Raw genomic sequence first — 18,310 nt, 5'->3', positions numbered from 1 at the left:
TTTGAATTGAACATGGCACATGAGAATGTAGAAACACACACAAGCGTGCCTTTGCCACTGGCAACTATCTGGGCTCACTAGCTAACATGAAGCATGACATTTCTCTTGCACTTCAAAGCAAAGCCGTGTCACCCGTGTCACCCTCACCCACCCTGCACGAACCCTCATGTGAGTAAGGTGGGAATTTTGTCATCGTCCTGCATCTCCACCATGTCATCCCTTTGTCCTATCCTTGAGATTTCCCAAGTGAAAGGCGAGAATATGATAAGCATTTTTCTTCATGAATAAACTCGATAGTTGACTCAATTGAAAGACAATCTGCATTGTGGGGAAATCATCCTCAGTGAGACTGGGGATGGGTGTGTGCATGTGATTGCCAGAAAGAGAGAGAGTGGGAAGAGAGAAAGAGGAGCAAGTGAGAGGAGCATCTATGTGTGTACAAGAGCTTTAAGTAGAGAGGGGGAAAGCAGAGCAAGCAGCAGAGCTTGTCAGAGTCAGAGTGAGCTGCGGGGTCGAGGAGAGAGAGCAGCAGCAGCCCGTCTCCCTCGTTCCACCACCTCTTGCCGAGCTGAGCGCAGCTGTAGGGCTGCTACTGCTGCATGCTGACCGCGAGTGGATTCTGTGGCTCTGTACACAGTCCGCTTGGCCCAGTGGCTTTACACATTGAGCCTACAGATCTTCTCATCTGCTTCCTTTACACAAGGTTGAAGGTTTGATGCGTTGGCTCTCGCCATGAAACACCAATGATCCCTAGGCAGCACACCCTCTCACTAAGGTAGGCACATAATTCTTTCTACCTTTAATCAACTTTGATTTTAGTCAAGTATCGCAAAGTGGCTGTTTAACCTAATCAAGAGAATGTTTGCCTTTTCGGTCTGCTTCAGTCTTTATGGATTTCACAAAGCCTCTTCTCCTAATTAATGGCTGATGTGCTTAAAACCATTTAATTATTGTAAATATACTCAATGCTTTTGCCTCACTGTGCCTCAGCAACTTTGTGACATGTTCCAGAGGATTTACATAATGAGTTATTATGCTCCCTCAAGTGATGTTGATTAAACTTGTCGTGGAATTGGAAGGACAGCATGTCCCATTGTGAGCATTGCACAGCATAACTGACGAGGTGACAGCTATTTGGAAATGTGACGTGGATGTTCAACGCATTTGTGATTCCAAGTGAAAAGTTGCTTTCAGCCTGCACGTCCTTTAATGTGGTAATCAAGAGACAACAACGTCTCCGTGCGACTGCTATTCTGTTTGTAATCGAGACTGACTTCCTAAAAATAGGGACAAACCTAAAATGACGTTTGCTTTTGAAACCTGAACTATAAGTTTCACGTGTGTGAATATGAAGTTTTGTGTTGGCATTCTTTGAGTCAGTATCAGTGCTGGCCATTATTTCAACTGACATGAAACAAACACAAAAGCACTGATGTTCACAAAGCTCTTGTGCTAATTTGATTCCACTGAAGACCAAAGATTACATCTTTGCACGGGTTCAAAACAGCTTGTGTAGAAACACACAGACACGATTGGAATGACAGCACCAGTCAGAGAGCATCAGTCTGTCATTATTTTGAAACGGTAATTAACAATATAGGTTGAGGAACAGATACACAATTGTTTTACAAGCTGGAGTATAATGATGGAAGCCCATGTCCAACATTCTTCATGAAAAACAAAACCTTAGTCAGCCATACCGCCAGTTTAAAAGGATGTGTGGTATTAACTTGGGGTTGGCAGATGTATTCTCTATTGCCGTAATAAAGGTCATAAAACGCCCTCCTTATAAGGTTTAACTTGGCTCCATAACATATTCCACAGCACAGAAAAGAGGCTTCAGAATTATTTGCCTGGAGGGGAACTACAAATGAGTCAAACACACAAGATGCAAGACCTAAGCAGAATGTCCCCCAAGAGAAGACATTGGCTCAAATTGCATGCATTTAAAAATTAGCCCTTGGCAAGTTCTGAGTATAGACTAAAAAAAAAAAACTTTCTTCATACAATTACTGCTAGAAATAATATTTCGGTCATGGATAGGGTCTGTCGGGATAGGGTGGTGTGCCCTTTCCAGATCAGGGACGAGATTCTGCCCCGAAAGATCTATTTCCTTGCAGCGTCTACAAAGATGCAGATTCTGCTTCGGTCTATTTTACTCTTTCTCAATTAACTTTTCGAAATAGGTTCCCAATTTCACCTGTGGCCGCAAGCATTGGGTCTTGACAATAAAAAAACAAATTAAACCCCTAAGACAAAATTGCAGAAATGAGTGACCAAAGTGAGTTTACTCCAAAGGGTGCCACCAGAGCTCAGTCTTTATGGGGCACAAGAAATGCAATTATTATTTCCCTATAAAAAACTGCATGTGTACATACATGCGTAGTTTGAATGCATCAATGGAAAACACACACATGCTTCTAACCTGCACATTAGATTCAAATGATGGATGGAATTGTTGCTATTGGTTGGTCAAGGATTCTGATTTGGGAACATATATATATGTATATACAAATATACACACACACACACATCAGTGGATAGATGGATAGAGGATGAATAGTGAGTTACAAAAAACAATTTGAATGCATTGCTTGCCATTAATTTTTTTTTGCTGTTCTTTTGTGGAAAAATCAATCAAGTGATAATGGAGTAATAATTGATGGTGGCACAATTCATTTAGCAAGTCTACATCGCCACGCTCCAATTGTGCTTCTATTGCACGTGTCTTTGTGTTGCATTTATGCAACCTAAAGTAGAGTGACGGTACAAAGGCGTTGGCAAAGGTTTCCACATCTGTGTGGGAGACAGGATGCTTTGCAGTGGCATGTCAGACCAGGGTCATAAATAAAAAGGTTAATGGAGACATTCAAGGAGAAGCACTGTACATTGTAGCTTCAATGAAGCAAGGTCAAGCTTTATCAAACCACTGTGCATTTGCTTTTTTTTTCTGGCTCTCTGGTGGTCGTGTTTCCTCCAGTTAAAACAACTTCTCTTACTACGGCGCTTGCTGTGTTTATGCTGTGTTTATCTTGTTTCAAAGAGAGGAGGAAGCTCTAGACAGGTGCAATTAATCTTGTGTGCAGTTACGCAATTCAACAACTAGATTTCCATCTGATTTTATTTCACCTTTCACCTTAGCGTCATGGGGGATGCTGGAGTCTATCCCATCTGATATAGGTGAGAAGCAGTGAGCACTATGTTTACCAGATATCATCTTTCAGTCACAGGACTCAATTAAGAAATAAAAATCCTCAAATCAGAAATATTTACCTTTTTTCACCGTGGTAGGATTTTAATCTATAAATCTTGATTAGATTTGCATTTCCGCCGTGGCTGTGTTGGTGGAATGTCAGTTACGTATGTACAGTAGATTAAATGACTTCATCTGATCCAAGTCAAAGTTTGGATGAGGCTTCCCAATCTGTGTGTGGAAGTACATAATTAAAAGGAGCGCTGAATGAGATGACATGTTTGCTCAAAATGATTAATGAGGTTTGTAACATAACTACAAGATAACATTTTGAAAATAATATCCAGTTTAATACATTTTGTAGAAACCTTATTTGCATATAACTGCCATATTTGTTTACAACACAATGTATTTCGGATAGTCATGTAATATGGTGGGGCAGCAACCATATCATATTATCATCATCATATAAACAAACAACATTTTTAAAATATTTTGTAAAAGGATTTTTTAAAAATATTTTCAATGTATTTTAATAGTAGGGGTCACTGGTTGTATTTTGAGACACATTTGTCATTATGGTCATGTCCTTTTAAAATGATGGTCTTTGTAGCATCGTGGTCAGTGGCAGCTCTAAACACTTTTGCCTGGGGTTGGCAAGGAGGTTCAGTTGAGCAGGTTGCAGAGATTATACCAACACACACATAGACACCTACACAAGCACACACACTTCTAATTCAGATCTAGTTTTCTGCACTCCCTGGCACATTTTATGCAGGTCACGTGAATAACTTGTTGAGCACTAACCCAATCTGTGGAGGCTAATGTGGTAACACCTGTCACCTGTCTGCCACAAAAGTTTTTTTACTAGTTGAATTAGTCACCAATAGCAGTTGCAATTAACTAATCGAATCATATGTAAAACGCAGCATATTGCACGAGCAAGGAGCTGCTCTTTTATAACCATTATTACCTTACAGCAAATATATTTTTTCATGCACGGACAAATACAAATAGTGTAACTTAAATTGAAGGTGATATTGTAGCCTTAATTACCACGGGCGAGGCAGGGCAACCATGTGTAACACAAACTTTTATTTAACGAACAGGGAAGAAGGGAAACTGGAACTCCAGCAGGGAAGGTGCAAAAAGAAAGCAGACGAGCCGGTGAGCGAGCAAGCGTCGTGTGTCGTCGAGGGAGACAAGGGAATGGCAAGTTTGTAGTCAGGCATTTGCTCGAATCCAGCAGAGCACAAAGCAAAGCAAGAAGCAAGTGGGCGTTTTGCTACACAGTGAATCAGGCAAACAGGAATCAGGGACCGGACCAGATCAGGAACAGGTGGCAGGCATACGTATAAGCAGACAAACTGGCCAGGAGTGACGGAAGTTCAGGCTTTTCTTTGGAGTTAACGTTGTGTGGTGATGAACAGCAGGTACGTGCTGATCACCGCATAACAGGATGGGAGGGGCAGCAAGAGAGAAACAGAACTGTCCGAGGTCCTGATGCCGCAGATACCTGACATTAATATTTCTATCTGTAAAAATTTATTGTGGTACCAAAAACTACTGATACACTATGTACACTTGCACGATGAATACTATGAAAATATCTACAAATACCAAAGTTTCACTTGTAAGGTATCAAGCATTTTTTAAAATCAGAAGACTAAAACTCACCATTGTAGTTCTCCCCATCTGTTATAGCCATAGTTGTTAAAGCACTCCTGGCGCTTGTTAGGGATCTTTAATATCCAACCTGTCCAGTGTGCACATGTATCTAATTACGGCCTTTTCATCAAAGTGAAATGTGAATTCACTTGGCCAGAATGTTAACTTATTTTCACGACTCTCCATTAAAAATCCTTGGCCTACCGCCGATTATGCAGCCAGGATGTCAGCACAAACAAATGCACACAGGGGATCAGTTACGTGATGCTGGGCTCTATTTAATGGCGTGTAGGACGCAATCATTTTATTTCGAAAGAAGTGGGGGGTGTTGGAGTGGGACTAAATTTTAAACACACTATTTCTACACACTATGCAGAAGATATAAGAACATTTTCTGAAAAGACATTTAGTTTTGACAGATCAATTGGGCAAAACATTTGGGCCACCCCTTGCCACCTTTCTAAAAAAAATATTAAATATACCGATTGTGGCATATGAGATTTCAGCCTGACACCAGCGAATTAGGATTGCTTGCATGATTGACCCTGTCACGGTTACTGTATCCATTCAACCTTGACTGCTGAACAGTAAACACGTTCTATATCGGTCTCTTTCTGTTAAAAACAGGGATGCACTGCAAACTCCGCTATCCAATTGTGCATGAAACGTGTATGTTTATTGGTTTGATGTTAAAATATTTATTCACGCATAAGAAAAGCGTTTTGTTTTTTTAATGGAACTTACTGGCCATAACAAGAACGAATCACTAATGCATGTACCTCTCTTTTGACTCCCCTCAGTGTCTGTGTACTCAACACAAACATGCAATTAAAGTCACTACACATTGATTCTAGGTCTCTGTCTTTTAAGTTCATCAAAGCAGAATGAGGGCTGATTGGTGTAAAATGTTGCACGAAACAGCTTTATTTCTTGAGCCAGCAGCTCAATGTCAAGGTGTCTCCTCTCTTAAATGAATGAAACCCGAGCAATTTTGAAAAAATGTCATGCACCGGCCGTATTTAAGAGGATTAGAGCATTCACAAGTAGCTCTGCGGCAAGCGCTTGTGCGGAGCATGATTCAAATTCTCATTTCATTACTTTTCTCAATTTCATTCTTTCAGCCGGCAGCTCTACAATTTGTATCTTGAGGGGATGCCAAAGGCAGGTTTCACTGTGGCGAATCCAGCTTTACTTACCTTACTTTGATTGTGGCGTCCTCAGTCGTTACCAGGTCGGGTTTCCATCACATCTAACCACCAGACTTATCTAATACTCCTCATAAAATATGGGCATGCAAATTAAGTGATGACATGTTGGGCAATATTGACACTGAGCTCACTGGTATGGGATTTATGCGGACAACAAAATGTTCTAGTGAGGAAAAAGAAGGTTAACAAGTTAGCAACTGTAGGAGCATACAATGCAAACTATTAGAGGTGTTGAAAGAATAAAGGTATTTGTTTGTTTTACTGCAAGGGAATTTAAATTCCCCTCAAATTAAAGGAGAAATATATATATGGCAAAATATGTGCTGTGTATACATTTCATTGAGTACATATGCGCTGGAAAACTGAGAATTATATACTTATTACAGATTACTGACACAAAATCCTTACCTCTACAGTGCCACGCTGCTTTATTACAGTCAGAGACAGTTTCTAATGGCTTGATTAAGAAGCTTAGTGGGTTATTAGAATTGCTGAAACTGAATGGTCATTGGATAAATGGTGGGCCTTATCTCACCCATTTGATGCTCCCTGTTTCTGAGGATGTATGGGGCAGTTTGGATAATCGGTCTGTTTTTTGACCGTGAATAAGAGAATCATTGATCTTGTAGTATAAACCTCCACTAGCATTTTCCAAGTTTTTTATTCTGTCATTCTAAACTAATCCAATCTATAGTGACTTTGTTCAAAACGGCTAGCGTTGTTCCTCTCTTCAATCATAAACTTTCACATTCCCAGATGGTTAGTCACACAGCTAGCAGCCTTGATGATGACTTAAAAGGTGCTGCTAATATACATGAATTTAAAAACTAATATTTTTTTGCATATCCTCTAATGAAACAATATTTAGCTGCAGGGGTCTTAGCAATTTGTGTTATGGCTTCAAAGACTGAGTAGCTGGCAGCTGGACTGCAAGAAAGAAGAAATCTTATCTGAATTTCTTCTGCATGTGGTATTTTTCTTTTTCATGTTAATAAGCATTTCTTGATGGAGCAAGTTTAGACACCTGCGCTGTAACCGCATGATGTGCGCACATCTATAAGCTTCTGCTTCATCCTGCTCCTTCTGTGCTCTTTTTCATCATTTTCTGAATATTTTATGTAAATGCTTTGTCTGGAATTTAACAGCTAAACTAAACTGCACATGAATGTTGACAACTGAGTAGAATCGTCATACAAATCAATGAACACATTTAAAGTTAAAGATAAAGACCCAATGATCATCGTCACACACACATCTGGGTGTGGTGAAATTTGTCCTCTGCATTTAACCCATCCCCATGTGATTTTGATCCATCCCCTGGGGGAGAGGGGAGCAGTGAGCAGCAGCGGTGCCGCGCTCGGGAATCATTTAGTGATCTAACCCCCCAATTCCAACCCTTAATGCTGAGTGCCAAGCAGGGAGGCAATGGGTCCCATTTTTATAGTCTTTGGTATGACCCGGCCGGGGTTTGAACCCACAACCTTCCAGTCTCAGGGCGGACACTCTACTACTAGGCCACTGAGCTGGTCAATTTATGATGTAGGGCAGAAAAAAATGGAGCTTTCTCTCCTTGAATGACCGCCACTGGTTAATGTTTCATACTCAAACAAGCTCATACGTACATAACACAAAATGACGACAATGTGGGACACTGATAAAACTCATTAGCATCATTATTATATTAGTCAGTTAAGTCATGTTAAGACCTTAAGGCTCTGGTCGGTGTTGTTCCAGCTTAGTCTTACCGAAGTGATACCACATAAAGTGACAAAAGAAGAACACACATGGAGATAGATACAGAACAATCAAATCAGAAGGGAGAACAGTGTGTAAGCAATCTTAATACTGCTACCTTGTGACACAGCCATATCACCCCCCCCCCCCCCCCCCCCCAGCTATCCAGTTTTCTTTTGGTCTGGTTTAAAAATATCGATGGAATTCCAGAACTAAGGCATGCTGGCAGCTGCCATTTTCACGTACTGGACTGTGTGTGTTCTCTTACTGTGTTGCACTTGTGGCATGAATTTAATCCGGTCTCACTTATTTTTGTAGTGTTTATTTTGTTAACAGATTAAATGTTATGGAAATGCCTTGGTAACAAAACAAGATGATCACGAGAATGTCGAGGTGTTCAAAGGGGGAGTTGGCAGTGCAAAAGGTGCTAGGAAATTTTTTATAAAGCCGCACATCTGACTTACGTTCTTGAGTGATTCTTGAGCCATTCGTAATGATATCTGATCATGAACGCGAGTTGTGATCAATAGATCAAACACAACACATATGTATCCTTAATGTACCTACACTCAGCTGCCTGAAGTCCCTTCACTCTGTTTGAACGTTATCTGCCTTGTTGCTGAAAAAGGAGGGATGTTCATCTTTTTTTTAAGGCAATCTTAGACTCAGCAAAACTCCCAAAGCCCAAGGTAAGACAAGTCTGACATGCAAGTCTAAGGGGGTGTGCTTCTCATGAGTGTGTTCATGAGTGGAGGGTAAACAAATGATACCTTCTGTTTTTGATTTCTTAAAAAAAAAAAAAAAAATCAAATTAGAAGCCCAAGGACCACACCGTCTTTTTTAAGTTAATTTCCCTCATGACGACTATCACTATCATTATGACCCAAAGTGTTTTTTGGGATGGAATTACAAATTTCCCTTTTAACAATTTATCAGAAATGAGAAACTGAAATATACATGAACAACATGGAGTAACAACTGCCAACAGCAATAGTGCAACACCAGGGACATACAGTAATTGTAAATCTGGGTGATTTAGAGCCCACAGCCAAACTTCTGTGTGTGGTCTACAAAGATGTTATTCAGGCTGCATTAAACTCGTCTTATGTTTCGTAACAATACTGCATAATAGGCATGGGTAACACCTGTGAAACATTGCTGAACCCTCACTATGTGCAAAGTGAATTGGACTGTGCCACGAGTGGATAAAGCAGTTGTTAACATTTTAGGGATGAGCATGGATAGACCCTCAGGCAAGACATTCTGGATGGCATGCATCCATATTTTCCCAATGTCAGCTATCCCCATGTACTAAATGCATTATGGATGACATTCAGGCACACATGCTCACACACAGACACATTCACAAAACCATGCATGTAATTAGCAAATCCGACTGAAAGGGTAGGAGCATTCAATTAATCGGTTTGCTTCATTGCCGTCGGCCATTAAGAACAAACTTCATGCATTTCAATTAGTAAAAAAACCCAACATAAATAAAATGTGAAAATCATATATAGAAGAGTGTAGATGTGCGTGGAAGTGCGATACACGAAAAGGCGGAAAACTTAGGAGACGTGACAGCTTTACTGTGCAAGCGTGTGCGCCTGATACATGAGAGACAGAATGAATAAAATGCTGGATTAGTCTTAATCACACTGGACGTCAGTCAAATAAATTCCTCACTAGCCTGTCTCTTTTTTTGTTTTGTTTTTATCTGTCCTCCGGTTATCATGTGATACTTGGTGGGCGGAGCCTCCTGCTTCTCTCCTGTTACCTGCCCTGAATAAAACTGCTCTCAATCACATCGTGTCGAACGGTTCCACAGTCAGCTGGAAAGTCACTGTGGTAAAAAATAAAGACTGTCAGAACTGTCGAAGGTCAGAGATTTCACAGTAAAAACAAACGTACAAACCAAAAAGATTTAGTTTGACGCCAATTAAATGCTTTTGTAAAACTCTGCTTGTTCCTGCACACTAAAGACAACAAGACTGCATATCTACTGTAAATAGGGGTTGGACAACTCGACATGTTTTACACTGTATGCGAATGTAATGAAAGTTGTTTGAAGTCGATGAATCAATTATGCTGATGTTTTCCCGTAAAGGCATATATAAATGGAGCAGCATCCAACCAATTATGCTCAAAGACAGCTACAGTATTACTTCTCTCCTGAGGGCCGATACATAAGGGGGCTGAGTAAATCATCGATACATATATTTTAGAATATCAAATGAAATGCTTGAGGGGTTATACAGATTTCTGAAGAGGCTTTAGCCTACCCTAGCCTCAATATACTGCCATCCCTGAAAGACAACCTAATAAAACAGTTTTTGAATGGAGGAGAAAACAAAGAGTTAATAGTGTGTAAATGTAACACTTCTTGAACTTTTAGTAAGATAGTTGACTTGACAAGTATGAATTTTGGAGAAAAAAAATGTAGCTCCTCTCTACTGGGAGGGAAATGACTCATCTCGTGAATGTGGGTTATTTCTCAGTCTGGCAGTATTAATAAGCTAGTATTTACTCCATTTAGAGTGACTATGCGCAATGAAGAAGCTCATCAGATGCATTCACATGAAATTATAATAACATCCAAACCCTCAAACATGTATTATGTAGGGAAAGCCCTCAAAAGTCATTAACTTTGAAATGACTGATTAAAGAATGACTACGGTTACTTCTCTTTCCAGCTCTTTTGGTCAAAGGGCCCATGACACAGAGCAGCCGAATGACTGATGCCCTTAGATACAGTTTGTACACACACATTTGCGGGGTGCCATAAAAACATTCATAGAAGATTCAAAAGAACACCAGGTATAATTTCATTTACATGGACAGAATCCACACATATTCTCTTAAGAACTTGTCATCTGGCATCTGATCGGAGTCCGTAAATTCGAATACAATTATTAATTATCATACGAGTGGACATGCTCTAATATTTGATACCTTACTGTACATAATTGTATCTTGCCCTCCCCCATCAAAAATGTCTTTGCCCTCTTTGTTTCTGGCCTTAGAACACACCGCAAGTGTGAAATGCATTTTTGTGCACAAACAAGCACATTTATCACATGCCTCTTCAACTTAACCCACATTGACACGAGGTTCAAAGTGTGTTTCCGTGCACATTCGCTCTAATTACAATGTCTAAAGTCCCACTTTCTCTCTTACTTTAAATTCCAACAATTACTAACATTTCACTTCCTGTTAAGTTCCCAAACAAAAAGGTTAACAATCCTATGTCAGTCACCAATATTCTAATCTATTTCAGTATGAAAAGTTACCTACTTCGTTACTATTTTAATGAAATAAAGAAAAGCATTGGATGGAGTCCTGATAAAGTTTCAATGAAAGTACAGTGGTGCCTTGAAAATACAGTTTAATTTGTTCTTTGATCACTCGTAACTCCAAACATCTCCCAAATCATCCTTCTCCTTTGAAATGAATGAAAATGACATTAATCTGTGCCAGCCTCCGATCAAAAGTCAAATCTGTTTTTAATCGAGGAAAATAGCACTCTATGTTATTGTACTTAATAAAGACATACACATATCATTTCCAATTAAAATGAATGACTGTTTTTTGTCATATTTCTCTCCGCTTTATGGTGAGTGCATCTTGGCCATTTAGAGGCACCATAAAACATTCTCTAATCCAGTGTCCTGGAGTCTCAGATGATGTGTTGGCTTCTCAGCGCAGCAGTCATAGTTTTTTGTCGCAGAGGATAAATATTTAATATGTGGGTATTGGTATATGGTCTGAAGTGAGTGAAAAAAGTAAGTTGAGTCACCATTGTATGTTTTTTTTATGTGTGTTACATTCGGAATTCAATGTGTCACAGTTGTTGCACAATGTCGCTGTTTTTTTATTTTGATGCAGTTTTGAAATATCATTTTCAAGCTGTCTCCTGGTTTATTTGGATAAAATATTCATCGTATTTTACAACACAGTTTGATGCTGTAACCAGAGCATCTCCCCTCTGTGGAATCCATTGTTTTCTCATGAATAATCAGGTATATTGTGTTTTGAGATGTCTTTGGCTCTTCATATTATATTAATTAATGTTGGATTGAGATTTGATTTATTTATTTCCTTTGTCACCCCTGTAAATGATAACACAGTTGTAGTTACGTTGTTGTTTCCCACTGACCTTTACTCTATAGTCACCTCCACTGACATTGCATCAGCATTCAGTACATACTGTTGAGTTTGTGTACTCATCCCAAAATGTGGTAGACTTGAGCTTGTACAGTTTAACTGCAGACTGACATTTTTTCACAGCATAGACATTCCCTCACTAACATGTGCAAGCGTGATTTTCAATCATGGAAATTCATGTGCATGCGATTAAGAAAGTGCATTGTCATGATAAATAGTCACAGAGCACAATCAGCTTCATCAAAATAGCAGTGTTAGCAATACCAAGTTAGCATTGTAAATAAGAGAATGTCAGCCCAGGCTGGTACGCTGGTTGTATGACATATTGATCAAATTTTGAGGTTTTATTTTTTCGAATATACAATCAATTATACCCAGTTTTTCTAATCAAGGGATGTTTTTTTTTTATTTGTCATAGTTTAAGCAAAGTGCTTGAAGTCCAATTGGTAACAGGTTATTGCCTCACTGTGTCGGCAGCATATGTGTGCCTGTGAGCAAAATTGAATGAGATAACATCTGACGTCTCAAGATTTACGCTTTCCTTCTATAATTGGTTGTTTTTCCTTGGGTGTTGTGGTTTCTTAAGATTCGATTTATAGGTACAAGTCAAGGTCATTTCAAAACGCTTAAGATACTCCAGTTAAAAGTCATATGTGCCTTGGTCTGAGTTCAACGCCTCAACGACAATGATTTTCAACCGCTTTAACCTCCTGAGGCTTCGTGAGTGCAACTACTTCCAGAATGCTTGTATAATGAGCCATTCATTTTTTTAGTCTGAAAATTTGTTAAGTTTGAGCCTGATGGGTATTTTTCAAATACTAACTCGGCAACCATAATGCACTTTACAAGCACATGCTCAAGAGACATGCTCTTTTGATTTTTATTAGCTGAAGGAGCTTTAATACCACTGGACTAAACAAATGCATAACAATGGCCGTTAGGCTCCCTTTGAAGAAAATAATAAACGTAGAGCAATATAATGACACAAATTAGTGCCTCGGCACTTCAAAAGCTCAAAATACAAGCTTAACCACTGTTTTTGTAATTGTTTTCGGGTTTTGAGACAAGCAGCTTTGAATCATTTTGCGTGGATTGTGTTTATGCAATGTCTCTGCTTCTCCCGTGACGCTGAAGGGGCTCTAAAGCACTAACTCTTGTGCATGCTTATTGTTGGATTGGTAAAATTTATTTCCCTATAAAAGATCCATTTAGATGAAGTGATCTTTGTTGATGTGGATGTTCTGCTGAGAAAGGCGTCTCACAAATTGAAGCTTCATGAGTGATTTGAAATGTTCTCCTAAAGGATCGATAATCCGGTGGCTAGGATGTTCCCTGTATTGATGATCAACTGATTGCAAGGGTGGATGCAATATCGAGCTTGAGTGGTGTTAAATAACAGTAGAAATGTAGTTTATTCGGTGCCCCATTTCTGTTTTACAGTATTTCTCAAAGATTCTGGAGAAGTTGGTTGATCATATTTTAGTAATGATGTTCCAAATATATTTACTAATGGAAATTTATAATAGGGATGTATGCTTTACTGTAGTCATCATCTTCTTTTTAACATATACTGTGCAATTTTTACGCCTGATGAAGCAGGCTGCACGCCTTGCAAAACGTCCAATTGCTTCTTGATGATCCTTGACGACTTGAAGACTTGATAATCCTCAAGATTTGATGATCCTCAAGACTTTGGAGAAACATTTTGTGGACTGATGAGTCAAAAATGAAACTTTTCTACTCTTTTCTACAATATGGCTCTCTTGTCTTCGGTTCCCCACACCATTATTTTCTTTTCCTGTTTTCACGTTGGCTAATCACTCATCTCCTGTGGTGTTGCCATCAAGCAGTGGGGAAAAATTACCTTCAACCTTGAAAACTCCAGAAAAGATGGCCCACACATCCCATTTTTTTAAAAAGTTGACGTTGGTCAAAGGCAGGTGATGCTAGAATTTTGTCTTACGAATTCATTTTTTAAAGGCAGTGAGAGTTAAGTCTCACAAATGTGGGCTTGTAACTTAAAATCTTTAACGTAGTTATTAGGCCAAGTTCTGTCTGTTCGTTATTCTTCATTTTGCGTTATAAAAGTTACATTTATTATGTGTAACAAGTATTTAGAAGGTGGTTGTGACCACTCCCAGAGTAGCTCACCCCTCCGTCTTTCCGATCCGCCGGCGTGCGGCAATCTGTGAAATGACTCTACCTTGATGTAACTGGCCTGCTGAGATACAATATATCACAGACCACGCAGGGTTTACACCTGCAATGAAAATAGAGCCAATACCATCAAGAAGAACAAATATCTTTGCACACTTTACTTTGTACACTTGCGTGTGATTAGGAGAATTGCATCTCTGTCAGTAGTGGTCCATATACTGGGTTCTCCATATCAAGAAAGCGTCCACTGTGTATTGTTATATGTCAAGTCTTATTCGGTAAGTTTACATTAGTGTGTTTCTCTCATGTGGGTTTATTCAAATGGATTTGACTCAAGCGCTCTTAAAAATGGCCCCAGAGGCGGTGACCTTAATACCCAGTCTTGTGCAAGCTGTGGCGAGGCAGCACTGTGTTTATCTTGTTGCTGCTTCTTTATCTTGTATTTGTGCACCATTGTTACTTCAGTGTAATGTAATCACCCATCAACCATTTATTCAGAAGTAAACCGCAGTAAACCTTGAGTAATGACTTCCTTACCGTCTGTTTTTCCACCATGGCTATCATTCCTCCAATTGCATGGCCTTTTGATTCACTTTTCAATTTAATCATCATGTGAAATTCATTCAACTCAGCTCCAAATTCTGAAGCTCATTGTGCTCTATGAAGCTTTATGCTGCAAGGAACTCTAACATGACTTATGACTTCTTTGGAGCTGGTGTGGGATCAATTCGTAATTCAAGGCCAGTCCAGCCATTAACAGTCAATCTCGCTCGTGTATAGTACGACAGGATACTCCAGTCCCAGCTATAATCCTGAGCTTCACCAGAGGAAAAGATTCAGCTCTTAGAATGCGTCACTCGATGGGCAGCAGTGGCTCAGATTTTAAAGACTTGGCTTTTTGAACAGGTTGGCAATGGGTTCAAATCTTTCTGCGAGTAGTCACAGGAGAGACGTACACTGTTGATGTGCCATCCCGCACTTGGACACAGAGTTGTAAACAGTTTTAGAGCGCAGGTTCACTCTGGTACCAGTCCTCGGTTAAGCAATTTGATTTCATTAATGTATTCGATAAAGTGCAGGTTTGACCTTGTGGTCTTTGAGGGAAAAGGTCTTTACAAACTCACTTTAGTAAGTGGCCCAACGTTGTGTTTTCTTTTAATTAATTTCCTATTATTCATTAGGTCTGTGGAATTGATAAGATAATTTCTAGTAAGTATATTTAGCGAATTGCAGAAATGTGTCAACAAATTAACAGTTCATCCCTTTTTATTATTGGTGCAATATTATTAAATGCTGAGTGGCAAGAGGGTACAACAAAGCTGTAATTGGAATGTTCAATCTCACCCTCTGGTAAATTTGTTGAACCTGAAGTTTTTTAATTTGTTGAACCTGAAGTTTTTTAACCTCACACTTGGTAATAAAGGTCCACCACTGTTGTCATCCACAAGTGAAAATGTGATTTTCAATGTTTTGTGAATGTCCCACTACACAGAGGATGTCCAAAGTATCAAACATACTAGACTTTTCATTTTCATTTCTCTGATGCCAAATCATTGATAATGGTTTATGTCACGCTTTGAAAATAATTCCTGAGAAAATATGCCTGGCTCAATCTGGAAAATTGTTTGCCAATATCAAATCAAACTTATAAAGGTCTCTTGTAAGTTTTCAATACAAACTTCACTCACATTGGCTGTGAAACAAAAGAAATACCCAAGATCCGTTTTTAGCTTCACTTCAAAATCCTCAACCAACACAACCAATGTGTTTGAGTATAGAGTTAAACAATGCTGTCTGTAGAGAGAGCGAAGATCCAAACAGAGGATGACAGATATATGTTGTGCAATGTTTGCAACTGCCCATGAACTAAAGCTGAAGGGCTTGATGACGAGTCCAAGCGTGGTGCTGCGGGTCTCCCAGAGGCAAAGCGTCATCTAAGTGACCCAGTAACATTGAGATCCATGCGACAAACAGAGAGGAAGGTGGCAGTGGGCTCAGCTTGGAACACCGATTGAAATTAAATGTGTACTCAAGGCACATGTACGCTGCATGATTGAGCGCCACCGCTTCATCAGAACAATATGCAAGAATTCGAGCAAAGATCATTTGACATAGGCAGCAATTGAAATTTTGCCCCTTAAGCGCCACACTTAAGTCAAACCAAAAATATTGGTCGAATGACAGCTTGTAACTAGAAAACGAGCATTCTCTTCGTCTGAATGTCTTTTGTCTGTTTAGGACAAGAAGATTTCCGGCAATAGTCACCTGAGCTTTTTTGACATTCTTCTTTTCCCTTCCGTCCTGGATGGTGATTATCAGCTTTCTGGCAGCTTTTGTGTGTTTGCTTTGCAGAGGAAAATATGTCTGCTCATTTTCTTATCAAATTTGATTCTTTGGGGACTGGAAAAGGATGACACAAATTGAAGCCAAACGGGCTTGAATATCACTAAAGACTGCTGTCTGGCAAGAGGACAGCACCAGTGATTTGACTGCCACATTTGGGCCAAAGAAATGACAGAATTGTTGTGACGGCCAAAAAGTAAATGAAGGACCTGCCAGTCATGCAAAATTAGACAAGTTGGCAGCCAATTATCACCTTGCTATTATGCTACTGCATTGTGAGAGGTAAATAGTCAGATGTTCCTGCCTACGCACATGAACATGGATAAATCCAAGCATAGGATTTTGTTTTTTGTAAATGTGGTCTCTTTACTTCTGCAACACACAACACATCAGGAACTCAATGAGTCAACTGTGTACTGACCTTTGAATTCTCAAGACACCATAGCTATCTCAGGTTGCTTCATTCATTTCACAAATCTATTCTAATTGTCAGCTGATAAAACATTGTAGTGTTTGCACATGCACATTTTCAGTATTATTGTAACAAAATGAAGAAAGAGACTATTTTTTTTTTCCAGATCCAGTTATGGCATTCAGTCAACCAGAAAACATGTTTTGCGTCCTTGAATTCGAAAAAAAAAAAAAAAAATGTAATCATGGTATTAACAATGCTCACTTCAAACATCTTGGAACATTCCATGAAAAGCTTGAGATTGCAAACTTTCAGGTGCATTTTACATCCTTATTCAATATCAAAATGTGCACAAGACCTCCGGAACACTGTCAAATCAGGTTTTATCTACAAGCTCTTGCACAACTGAAAGCAATTTAAGTTTTGATGGAAGATGGAAAAATGAAATGCTCAGATGAATTCTCCCTACTGTATGTTTACATGTAAAATGTGAATTATTTTAAATATTATTTAATCTTACTATTTCTGAAACACCTGCACGATAATGAAACATGTTGCAGCTGTTGACAATAGTCATTCCCTTCCTGTAGCCAACCATAAAAATAAAATATGGAATGTAAACACCAAATAAAGCAGTGCAGTGCGCATAAAAGATGGCTTCAAAGTGAGGCTGGATGAATGAGAAAACAATGACCCATAGTATCAATCGTGGAGGAAGAACATTGACTGACCAGTGTTCCAAATGCTCCAACCATAGATTGAAATGAATGATGTAATATGGATTATGTTTCCATAAAAACTTTCAAATAAACCCTAACAGAAGTGGCTCAAATAAGATTTCCCATAAGTGGTTGTTGTTACATCAGTCAGAGAAAAACATTCTTCCATCTGGAAATGTCTCAAGTCTGTGTTTGAATCAGGCAGCAAGCAGACATAAAATAGGCAGATGGTGGATTGGAAGGAAGCAATATTTCTTGAGATTTTAAAAGGGAGCAAAAAATAAGTAATTTTAATGAGTTTTCTGAAGTTGAGCAGTGAATGATTGTCACCTGAAACCTGGCAACTGTGATGTCATTTTCAGTCGACCGCAAGTGACAAAATGGACGTCCCCCCCAATAAGAATTTGTTAATTTTTGCTGCTTAATTTATATTCCACAAATTCAATCATAATCAGAATGCCGTGTTTAGACTGGAGCGAGGGGACAGTGAGGACAATGAACCTGCAGAACCACGATTTCAGATGAACCTATCACAATTGTGTGTTATCACTGTTCACAAAAATGGCGAATTTGCAAAAACTTTTGACCGCACAGATTACCTTGTTTGGCACTCCCGCTGTAAAAACTATGGCAGAATTGCTCAAAATGCGTAGTAGGAATGGATGAAATTGAATGGATCAAAAAAGAATCCCCCAAACGGATTATAAAAGTA

The 18,310-nt window shown here is 39.2% G+C and overlaps 1 protein-coding gene across 1 annotated transcript in view; it reads left to right on the top strand.

The window, feature by feature from the left end:
* Positions 1 to 464: 464 nt before the first annotated feature.
* Positions 465 to 18,310, top strand: part of opn7b (opsin 7, group member b) — a 34,230-nt gene continuing 16,384 nt past the window's right edge. The window contains exon 1 of the mRNA XM_049753673.2: positions 465 to 775. The gene's annotated coding sequence lies outside the window, so the exon portion shown is untranslated. The remainder of the gene's footprint in view (positions 776 to 18,310) is intronic.

This window comes from Syngnathus scovelli, chromosome 2, assembly GCF_024217435.2.
Source record: "Syngnathus scovelli strain Florida chromosome 2, RoL_Ssco_1.2, whole genome shotgun sequence".
Classification (NCBI taxonomy): domain Eukaryota; kingdom Metazoa; phylum Chordata; class Actinopteri; order Syngnathiformes; family Syngnathidae; genus Syngnathus; species Syngnathus scovelli.
Note: the sequence above shows the minus strand (reverse complement) of the source record. Positions and strands in the feature narration are given on the sequence as shown.